Source organism: Canis lupus, chromosome X (genome assembly GCF_048164855.1).
Source record: "Canis lupus baileyi chromosome X, mCanLup2.hap1, whole genome shotgun sequence".
In the NCBI taxonomy this organism is placed as follows: Eukaryota; Metazoa; Chordata; class Mammalia; order Carnivora; family Canidae; genus Canis; species Canis lupus.
In genome coordinates, this window is record NC_132876.1 from 80,091,313 (window position 1) to 80,103,114 (window position 11,802).

Consider the following 11,802-nt stretch of genomic DNA (forward strand, 5'->3'; position numbering starts at 1 on the left):
GGCAGTGGATGAGAAATGTTGGTATCAGGCCTTTTCCAGTGAGATATTATATCCCTTGATTGGGAGCTGAATAGAGAAAGAGTTCCCTTTTTTTTTTTTTGGCCACATCTTCCCAAAGTGGATCTTCCATCTACCTGAATTGGGGGGTGGAGGATGGAGTGGGTCATGGCTCAAGTGCCACAGACTCTCACTGTGAGATTTAATAGATTTTCTTGAATAAATATTTCCTTATTTGTTGTATTCCCTTAGGACAATTTCTGGAGACTTTAAATGTTTTGATTGTAAAACAATAATTTTTACTAGTCCGCAGAACTTATGTTGCCTTTCTGGAAGTGGAATCCCCTGAGTGGCCTGTCCTTTTACTTTTAACTTATTTGTATCTTTGCATTCAAATTGGGTTTCTTTCAGGCAGCATACAATTGAATATTGCTCTTTTATGTAATCCTACAATCATTGTTTTTTTTGAAGACTTTATTTATTTATTCATGAGAGACACACAGAGAGAGGAAGAGACATAGGCAGAGGGATAAGCAGGCTCCCTACAGGGAGCCCAATGCGGGACTCGATTCCCAGACCCCAGGATCACAACCTGACTGAAGGCAGACGCTCAACCACTGAGTCACCCAGGTGTCCCATCATTGTTTTTTAATAGAGTCATTTAAACTCTTCACATTTAATATGATTATTGGTATGTCTGGGTTTAGACATTCCATATTGTTATTTGTTTTCTATTTGTCCCATCTGTTCTTCATTCCCAGTATCCTCTTTTTTTTTAAAGATTTTATTTATTTATTTATTTATTTATTTATTTATTTATTTATTTATTTATTTGACACGGTGGGGGTGGGGGGAAGAGGCAGACAGGGAGGGGGAGAAGCAGGTTCCCCACTGAGCAGGAAACCTGATGTAGGGCTTCATTCCACGACTCTGGGATCATGATCTGAGCAGAAGGCTGACACTGAACCACCCAGGCTCCCAGTATCCTCTTTTTATGCTTTGTTTTAGATTAATGTAGTGGTTTTTTACTCCATTTTACCTCTTTGTTGATTTGTTGGGTTATTTGCTATACTCTTACTTTTTAGTAGTCAATTCAGGGTTTATAATATATATTACAATTTATCATAATATACTCTAAAGTAATATTATACCACTTTGAATAGAGTATAAGAATTTTACAACTATATAATTCTATTTTATTTCTTCTAGGCTTTTTTTTTTGCTTTTGTTGGCATATATTTTGCTTTTACTTATAACTCCCCGATATATTATTTTTGCCCTAAACTGTCAATTTTTAAAGTTATTTTTAAAATTAAGAAATGGATGGTTTATATTTATCACATATTTATCATTTCTGATGCTATTTCTTTGTGCAAGTCCTAATTTCCATCTGGCATAATTTTCATTCTATCTGAAGGATTTTTAAAACCTTTTTTTTTTTTTTTGAGAGAGAGCATGAGTGGGATGGGGGAGAGGCAGAGGGAGAGAAAGAATCTTAATCAGGCTCCCCGCCTAATGTGGAGTCCAACGTGAGGCTCCATCTCACAACTCTGAGATCATGACCTGAGCTGAAATCAAGAGTCAGACACTTAACCAACTGAGCCACCCAGGCATCCCTAGAACCTTTTTTTTAACCCTGCATATTTGCTGATGAATTGAGTCTGTATCTCTAAAAAAGTCATTATTTGGTCTTCATTCTTGAAAATTATTTTCTCTGTTTTCAATTTTATTTTGACAATTTTTTTCTTTCCCTACATTAATGATGTTGCTCCACTGTTTTCTGGTTCCCATTGTTTCTGAAGAGAAATGTGCTGTTATATTTTACCTTTGAAACATAATGAATCTCTTTTTCCCCACTGTCATCTTTTAAGATTTTTTCTTCTTTACAGCTTTTAATCATTTTGATTATAATGTAATTTGGTGTCGTTTTCTGTATATTTCTTGCACTCCAGATTCATTGAGCTTTTTGGGTGTAGGTTTCTGGTTTGCATTAAATTTGGAAATTTTTCAGCTAGTATTTCTAAAAGCATTTTTTCTGTCCACCTCCCTTTGGCAACTCCAATAATATGTATATTAAGCAATTGGAAGCTGTCCTATAGCTCATTATTGCTCCATTCATTTTTAACAAAGCTTTTTTTTTTTCCTATGTGTGCTTCATTTTGGAAGTTTTTTTTTTTAAATCCCATTATGTCTTCAAGTTCACTAATCTTTTCTTCTGAAATGTCTAATCTGCTGTTAACCTCATACAATGTAATTTTCATCTCAGGCCATATATTTTTTATCTCTAGCAGTTCAATTTGAATCCCTTAAAAATAACTTTATGTCTCCTATTAACATACTCACTCTTTCCTTTATCTTTTTCAACACAAAGAATACATTTATAATAGCTGTATTAATGTCCATGTCTATTCACTTTATCACCTGTGTTATTTCTGGATCTACTTCTATTGATTGATTTGTATCCTCATTATTGGTTGCATTTTCTTCTTCTGTGCATGCCTGATAGTTTTTTTTAAAGGATTTACTTATTTATTTTAGAGAGGAGGGGAGGGGCAGAAGGAGAGGGAGGGAATCTCAAGTAGATTCCTTGCTGAGTGCAGAGCCTGAGGTGGGGCTCCTCATGAGATCATGACCTGAGCTGAAATCAAGAGTGGGATGCTTAAGCAACTGAGCCACCCAGGTACCCCTGCCTAATAGTTTTTATTGGATGCCAGACATTGTGAATTTTACCTGTTGGGTTCTGGTTTTTATAATAGTAATAATTCCTTTAAGCAATTTCGAATGTGCTGGGATGCAGTTAAGTTACATGGAAACATGTAACTTTTATCCTTTTGAGGCTTGCTTTCTAGCATTATTAGATGTAATCAGAACAGTCTTTAGTCCAGGATAAAATTTATTGAGTACTGAGAAAATAACTGACTGAAAGATCTACCCCATACCCTGCATATTTGGGGATTTTCTTACTCTGGTAGGTGAGAAGGTGAACTATTTCCATCCCTCTGTGAACTCTGGGGTTATTCCACCCATTCTTTTTCGGTGGTACTTTTCCATGACTTGGGTAATTTCTTCATACATATGCACTGATCAGAATTCAGCTGGAGATTCCAGGGGAATCCTATGCAGATCTCCAGAGTACATGCTCTCTCTCTCTCTCTCTCTCTCTCTCTCTCTCTCTCCAGTTCTCTGCCCTCCAAGCAGCTCTCTTTTTGCTGGTCCTCTACTCAAGGAATTTTACTTGCCTTAGCCTCCCTGAATTCTCAACTGTTTCCTCAACTCTGGGAGGCCATGGGCCTCTGTTTGGGTTTCCTCTCCCTGGGCTGAGGCCTGAAAACCCTCTTCAGGCAGTAAGATGGGGGATATTATACTACTTACTTCATTTCCCCCCTTCTCTCAGGTATCAGTGTCCTGAACTGCCTGTTTTACCATGTCTAAGAATCATCTGTTCCAATTTTTAAAAATTATTTAGAGTGGGAGGATAAGTCCATACCTGTTTCTCCATCATGGCCAGACACAAATCCTAAGTCAGTCTTGAATTAATCCTTGAATTCTACGTTAAGAGGATCAGCTATCAGGGCACCTGGGTGGCTCAGTGATTGAGTGTCTGCCTTTGGTTCAGGTCGTGATCCCGGGGTCCTGGGATCAAGTCCTGCACCAGGCTCCCCTCAGGGAGTCTGCTTCTCCCTCTGCCTCTCTCTGTGTGTCTCTCATGAATAAATAAATAAAGTCTTAAAAAGACCTAACTCTGGGAAACGAACAAGGGGTAGTGGAACGGGAGGTGGGTGGGGCGATGGGGTGACTGGGTGACCAGCACTGAGGGGGGCACTTGACGGGATGAGTACTGGGTGTTATACTATATGTTGGCAAATCGAACTCCAATAAAAAAATATACAAAAAAAATCTTAAAAAGTAAAAGAGGGTGGGGGATGGGGTAAATGGGTGACAGGCACTAAGGAAGGCACTTGACAGGATGAGTGCTGGGTGTTATACTTACTATATGTTGGCAAATTGAATTTAAATAACACTTTTTTAAATAAAATATTTTTTAAAAAGATCAATTGTCTTTCTCAAATGACATGTACACACGTGTCCTGTGATGAAGAGGTTCAAGGAAACTCCCAAAGTTCTATCAATGTAAAGGTGTTGCTATCCTAACAATTACCACTATTTATGATAATGAGGATGTTAGACAATTTTGTGTAATAAAGCATGTGGCATGTATGCACCATTAAAGAGCATCTGCTACTAGAGACAGAAGGGAGTGCTGTTTAGGTCTGTATACCTAGAGTCACAAAGTACAGTGTGTGAATCCAGGCTTTGCTGTGGACTAGCAGGGGGACCCTGGGCAAGTTGTCTAACCCTTTGGTACATAAGTCTCCTCATTCACTGCTCTATCAACAGAATCAGGAGTGAATATGGGCTTTGCACCCACTCGAGGGGAAGAGTGCCAGGAAGGAGGTTGTAAAGGTTCAACTGGATCCAGGAGCAGGGTCTCTAGAACATGGGACCTCAGCATGTCCCACGTGGCATTGCAGGGAGAGGTGGGTGTTGCTTAGATCAGCCTTGGACATGATTCTGCAAGTAGCTAAGAGGCTTCTGGACAACAAGACCCACAGGATGAATTCTACAGCCCATGGGGCATGTACAGGGAGGAGTGACTGACTGAGGTTGAGAGTACTCTGGATATCTAGTCTTTCCACATTATATTGTGGGGACCATATTTGTTTCAGGGTCTTTGCTTGGCTTTGGCTATCTTTATGATGACAGCAGCTACTGCTGTCACAGACACTGCTATTAAAAAAGGCACAACCAGGGGTGATGGACAGGAGCTCCGGGGTCAGACATACCTGGGAGTGAGTGTTGGCATCTCTTCTCCTGTCTCTGGTGAGCTTGAGTGAGACAGTTAGCTGATACATAGTATATCAGTTACTCACCTGTACAACAGTTTTTAATAATAATAACCATCTCTCAAGTATGTTATGACTATTAAACGGAGTTAAATCTGGAATCGATAATAATGACAAAAACAATAATAATACGGGCTAGTGTTTATCTTCTGTTATTCTGTGTTGGGCCCTGTGAAAACCCTTGCTGGGACCATCTCATTTGCTTTTCACTACAACCTATGAGGACTGGCACTATTTCATGGTGGAGAAGACTGAGGCACAGAGAGAGTGAGGGAAGATCCCCAGTCACACAGCTGATATGAAGAGAACAAGCTGGGGCTGACACTCAGAACACCAGAAACCAAGTTCCAGGCCACTGCCAGGGATAAGGGTAGGGCATGGAGTGGTCCATTCCAGAAGGGGCTCTGCTGGGACTGAAAACTCAGCGAAGCAATCAGAATGGGCTGCTGGGGGCAGTGACTACTGGGAAAACACATCAAGAAGATGAAGGGGTTAGAGAGCAAGCGATGATGCCCTCCAGACAGTGGGGATCAGAGTACAGATCCAGGACTTAAGAACAAAGGAGAAAAAGAATTGGGATGCATTGGTACATACATTTATCATTTTAATAGCATTTCCCAACCTCTTGCTGTGTTCTGAAAGGGATCCAGAAGGGTTTCAGGAAAATCTGTCTTGGAACAGAGGCCTCAGAACCAATCTCACTCCCAGACACATTGTTCTGTATGACTTATACAGAGCTAGCTGAACTACGATTTTGTGAATTTAATTTATTTCTATCATTTACAACAACAGGAGATGACAAGTACTCAGATTTCTGGCTACATTGGGAAAATCACAACCGTTGGCCCTACAGGGATCTCATTCCTGCAAGGATAGTGGGTGGTAGCTGCACTGTGGATGCACCCTCAGATGGGGGCGCGATTAGTACCCACTCCAGAGGCTGATCGACAGGGAATGTATCATACCCAAGGGCTGCTCTTCCACACCTTGAGATGAGCTGGGTTCTCTTATGTACATTTGCTACATCGTCCCAGTACATGTAAGTTTGAGAACTCTGTTCCTGGACACCCTTCAGACGCCCTCACAAACAAATGCTCTGTGGAGCAGGTATTGATTTCATCACATGACTTTGCTTTATAAAAAGTTCCTCAGGGCGCCTGAGTGGCTTAGTGGTTCAGCGTCTGCTTTTGGCTCAGGTCACGATCTTGGGGTCCTGGGATAAAGTCCTGCATCTGGCTCCCCATGGAGACCCTGCTTTTCCCTCTGCCTATGCCTCTGCCTCTGTGTCTCTCATGAATAAATAAATAAAATCTTAAGAGAAAAGAGTCCCTCAAATAACATGTGAATATGGGCCAAGTGTAAAAGATTCCATCAATACATCAGTGCCTGCCTGGGCCTACCCCTAGAGTTACTTCAGGGTGTTTCTTTCAAATATATTTCTCTATATTTAAACCATATGTGTGGGTGTGTGCACGTGTGTGTGCGTGCACACACACACACACACACACACACTCACCCCAGGTCCCATTATGAGTGTCTCCCATTTGTTCTCTCCCCCATTATTGGCATATCCTGAAAAGATCCCTCTGATCAGTGTAAACTGGTCCCTTCATTCAGTTCCATAGCCAGTGGGCCCTCCATGGTAACACATGAACCCTTCATCTCTTAGCTACCATCCAACAATCACTGACTATGAATGGACACTTAGAGGTTTCTCCTGATTGAAACCTACTACCTTCCTTGAATATACAGCTCTGATCATGTGGGTGATGATTATACATTCTTTTAAAGGGAATTGCTGGGTCAAAGAGCAGTCATTCACTAATCCCAGTCAGTGCCCATTATACTATGTAGTGCTAGGCACTACAGAGACTAAGGATATTGAAAAGAAAAAGTCCTTGTCCTCATGAGCCTAGCATTGCAAGGTTTCTTTCAGGTGGATACACGCTGCCACGATGCCATCCCTAACTGGTCCAGGGGAAGAAAAGTGTATTGACTAGCATCCTCACATCTTTCTGGGGCAGGAGCTCTGAGGCAGGGTACTAGACACTTACAAATGTGACCCCATCAAGATCTTTAGGGCCTACGGATAAGACTGTTATCTAGGGGTGTGGTGGGGTGAGGAGGGTGAGAGACAGGAAAGGACTGGTTCACTAGTAATGAGGTGGAGAGAGATGGGAATCAGAGTTCACTCCGTCATTTGGGAGGGAGGGTGCGCCTGCTTAGAAATGAAAATTCCTGGGCCCCAACCCAGATATACTGGATCAGAAACTCTGGGGGTGGGGCACAGCAATCATGCCTGAATAAGACCACCAGGTGATCTTGAAGTTTCACATGAGCATCAGAACCACCAGAATGATCCACAGGACTTAAGTGAGAAATAGCCCCTCTGTGGTGTCACCTCCTAGGGGTGGACCAGGGATGAGGTGTGAAGATGAAACTGTGGCCTGTGAGACCTAGCACGCTGGTGCAGAGATGGACCACAAACACTACAGGATGTACCACAGGGGAGGGTGTGTTTATTATGTAACAATACAAATACTGTGTATGGAGGGACAATAAGTCCACCCTGCCCCAGGGTGATTAGCCCCAACCACTGACAGAGGTGAGGATGATGCCGTCTCACACCCCAGGCCCCAAGCCCAGCATGGGCAGACACCCATTCTAGGACATCCCCATGGGGCCACTCCAGTCCGATTTTTGCCACACCATCTCCTGCACATTTGAATAACACGGGAGGTGGCAGAGGGGGAGGTGGCAGAGGGGAAGGTGGCTGGGGGTGGGATGAAGCAGGCAAGAATGCAGGGTGGCTCTGGTGGTCCATCTGAAGACTGCCAGCTCTGGCTCTTGCAGGGCACAGAGGAAAGGAGCCCCAAGCCCAGTCTCTGCGCTCACATGATCAAGCGCTGTGCTCTATGGGCAGGCATTCGTAGTGAGGGACTGGAGGACCAGTTCGAGCCATTCTGCAGTAGTGGTCCCCTGTCCAGGCAACAGGGCTGAAAATGCTTGCCCACCAGTACAGGGTTTAGTGAGATCACTCTAGGAGTCAGAAGCACCCTGTGCACCTGGTTCTGAGTGTTAGGGGATCACTGATCTATTTTACAGGGTCCCGAGAACTTCCTAGGTGCCAGCTCACTTAATCCTCATTAGGCCCCCTTAGAAGAAAACCATGTCACACCGATGAAGACACTCAGGCCCAGACAAAGCAGGTAACAGACTCGGGTTGTCCTGCTACCTTAGGGCACAGCTGGCCAGAGGCTAAAGCCCATAATGACAGCCACTGGAACACTAATGTGATCATGCTGCCCCAGGGCCTCCCAGGGTCCCTTCTCCGTGCTCACAGACCCAGCCCTGCAGAGCGTCATCCCATATCCTGATGGGACACTTACTGCAGCTCCTTCTCTCAGAATACCTTCCCTTTACCCTCAGCCCAGGGGAATTGCCCCGGACTCCCAACGTGGGGCTAGCATTTCACCTGCATCCTGGAGAATGTCCAGTTCCTCCTTAACAGGGACCTTATGACAGACCCCTGCATTGTAGCAGGAAAGACTTCTATCCTGCCAATGTTGTGCACTTGCAGGGAACAGAAAAGGCCCTGAGTGGCTGCTCTGAGCCAGAGCTGGGGTGCTGGTTGACAGGACAAAAGGGGGAGAGACAGGGTGCACTTGAGGCCCTGTGATTAGGGCCGGGGAGGGGAGCTAAAGAGGCCCCTGGGGTGGAAGGGGATGCCTGGTGGCTGACAAGGGGAACAGGGAGATTTCTGCAGAGAGAAGGGGTGTAGCAGCTGCCACCAGAAAAGGTGGTTTGGGTGAAAAGACAGGGATGTTCAGAGGGATTTAAGGGGGTTGCCAGGGGCAGTGAGAAGGGGAGGCCTCTCCACTCTCCAGGATACTGTATCCTACAGTGGGTGCTAAGAGATGGCAGAGATGACAGGATCCATGGGTCTCCTTTTGTGGATATAGGATTCACCCTAACCCCGAGGGGCAGGATGCAGAAGTTACTATGAACACAGGTGACCCGGGTGGGTCAGGTAACAGTCATCCCCAGGATCTAGACTTGAGAGGTCACTCTCAGAACTCTTCAGTCCCAGAGAAATCCCCATCCCTGCGGTGAACCTGATTTCCCAATGACAATGACATGCTGCTGACTTCAGACAGCTGGAGGGCTGCAAGACACCAGGCCTCTCCCCCACAGGGTGGACGGAACAGAGATTCACTGTCACTGCCCACATGGCAGCCCTGAGCTGAAGAGCTGTGCCTCTAGGTCACAGAGTGCAGCCGGCAGCTCTGTGAGGCCTCTGAGCTGAAGGGGAGCTATTTCCTAAAGGAAATCTCTTAGCCAGTTGGGTCTATGTTGTCAGGTGTGACATTTTTGAGCTGTTTGTGGTTAGTGTCTGGGACGAGAGGTCTCTGAACGACTTGTGGGTCTCTATCCCAGGATATGAGGTCTCTGAACTACTTGAGGGAAGGGGGTCTTTGTCCAGAGGGTTGGGTGTCTGAGGTAGTTCACGTATCTGCATCCGAGAATGTTTTTGAGAGGAAGGCAGGATGGACCTCACTCTCACAGGGCTTAGCACTAGGTCAGGGACTTCACATTTGCTGTGCTTTCTCCCATGCCCGCCCTGCTACCACAGGGATGAAAGCTTAGGCTCCCCATGCTCAGGGAGGGCCTTTCCTCAGTCATATAAAAGGAATACCTGCTAACATTACCCCCATCCCTCCTAGGGGCAAAACCCTGTGACAAACCTACGTATATATGTATTAACTCAGTTAATCTGCCCGGTCCCCAAGTAGAAGATCATCATTTGCAGGTGAAGAGGCTGAGGCTCAGGGAGGAAGGGCAATCTCAGCTCGTGAGGAGGAAGAAACTGGATGACTTAAGCTCTCTGAAGGAGGCAGGCAGAACTCAGCACAGCAAGGCCAGGTAGAGGGTGACCAGGAAGGGGGAATGGATAGGGTTGCCCTGGGCCACAGGATCCTGTAACCAACTCACTTTCAGGAGGTCTCTTTCTCTCCCACTCACACACCCTGTTCCCCAGCTCAATACTTGATGTATGAAATGTGGAGGAGGTGGTGGAAGGTAGAGAGCTGAGGGAAGTACCTCGGTGCATCAATTCGCCTAAAGCCTCAAGCAAACCTAAGGATTCCTGCCTTCATTTCCCTCCTTGCAGCATTTTGGGGCTCTGAGATCAGCAGGAGGGCAGGCAAGGGCATGAGGGGATGTGAGGAACCATGTGTACAACGTAAGCCTCCCCATAACAAAAACAGGTCCTTGTCCTGTGGGCAGAGGGTCCTGATGTAGGTCAAGGCAATGCAACTGAGGCCAGGCCACAGGCAGCTGAGTTATTACCTCAGGGGCATCTTCTGCTCTGGAGAGACAGGCACATTATCCAACAGCAGAGCTGAGGGCCCATAGGTGGGTACAAATTCAGTGGGGCCAGTGTGCTGCCAGAGAGTCTCTCTGTCCTGGTCTCACTAATGTTCTTCCTTTCTGTCATCTCTGTGCTTGTAACTTTGTCTCCGTTGCTACCCACCTGGGTAGGGTCTCACTCATGCCAGGGGGCCCTTGCCTGGCCTCTCCTGAGGTTATTATCCTTTGACATGGATGCTCATGGGGAACTGTTGCGGAGATGCTCACGAGTCTATGGAATTGTCCAAGGAAGGCATGTTCAGCTGCATAGGAGTAGAAGAAAGGTTCTCCACTGGGACAAGCAAGGAGCTGCTCCCCATACACTGGGTGGCCTGGGCCTCTGAAAGAACCCTAGGGGGTTCTCTACCAAAAACAACAACAAAAAACCCTCAAACCAAACCAACATACAAAAAAACCAAAACCCAAACCTCCATGACTCAAACAGTTAAAGTCAAAGCCCTCACCATGGCCCTGAAGGTGCTACAGGATCTGGCCCCATCACCTCTCTCCCTCAACCGTGCTCAGCCAGCCGCACCGGCCTCCTCACTGTACTTCATACAGCCTGGACTAATGTCCACTCCTGCACTTTTCCACTGGCTCCTACCTCTGTCTGGGATACTTTTCTTGCAGATATTCATCTCCTCTAGGTGTCCGCTCAGGGATCACATGCTTTGAAAGACCTTCCTTGACCTGTTTCTAGAAATTGACCCCTCTATTTCATTATTCCGATTTAAATTTAACCGCAGCAATTGCCTGACAACTTCTTATATTTTTGTGCTGTATGATCCCAACAGAACGTAAGCTCTATGAGACCAAGGTTTTCTTGTGTTTTTTTTTTTTTCTATTTCCAGAGGATTGTATTCCTAATATCCATACTATTACCTGACACCTAACTTGGAGGGAATTAATGAATGAATAAGAGAATGAATAAATAAATGCAAGGCTGTGGTGAGACCCATAGCTGCACACGCCAAAGTATTTTCCTAGGGAACATATTCAGGGGCGACAGGATGGTGATGAACTCGGCGGACATGATCTCACTCTCTCAGTGTCCTCGGGCCTCCTGGGAGATGGCCCCTTCCCTAAGAGAACCAAAGCTCCTGCTCTCCTTCTGATCTATTACCGATAGTCAACCACAGAGACCTGTCCCACACCAGGCCCCTACCACAGTCCAGTGCTCTAATCCGTCCTGCCCGGTTCCCCCACTAGACCCATTCTGCATTCCCTGGGGAGACAAAAGCCAGCACAACGCCCAGCACATGAAAATCGCTTGTAACGCTCCCTGTTGCAATGGCGGCCATTGGAGGGAGTTAAATTTCAGCTTCGGAAGATTTTCTCCCGAGTCCAAGACTGCAGGGAGCTGTGGGGTGTGCACCCTGGCTTTGCCCTCCCTCCCCTTGGGGCCAGTTTAGAATGGCCCATAGCGGGTTGTCTCCATCAGCCAGCCGTTCCAGGTTCGCACCACCAAGGGGCGCGCGAGATGGAACAGGAA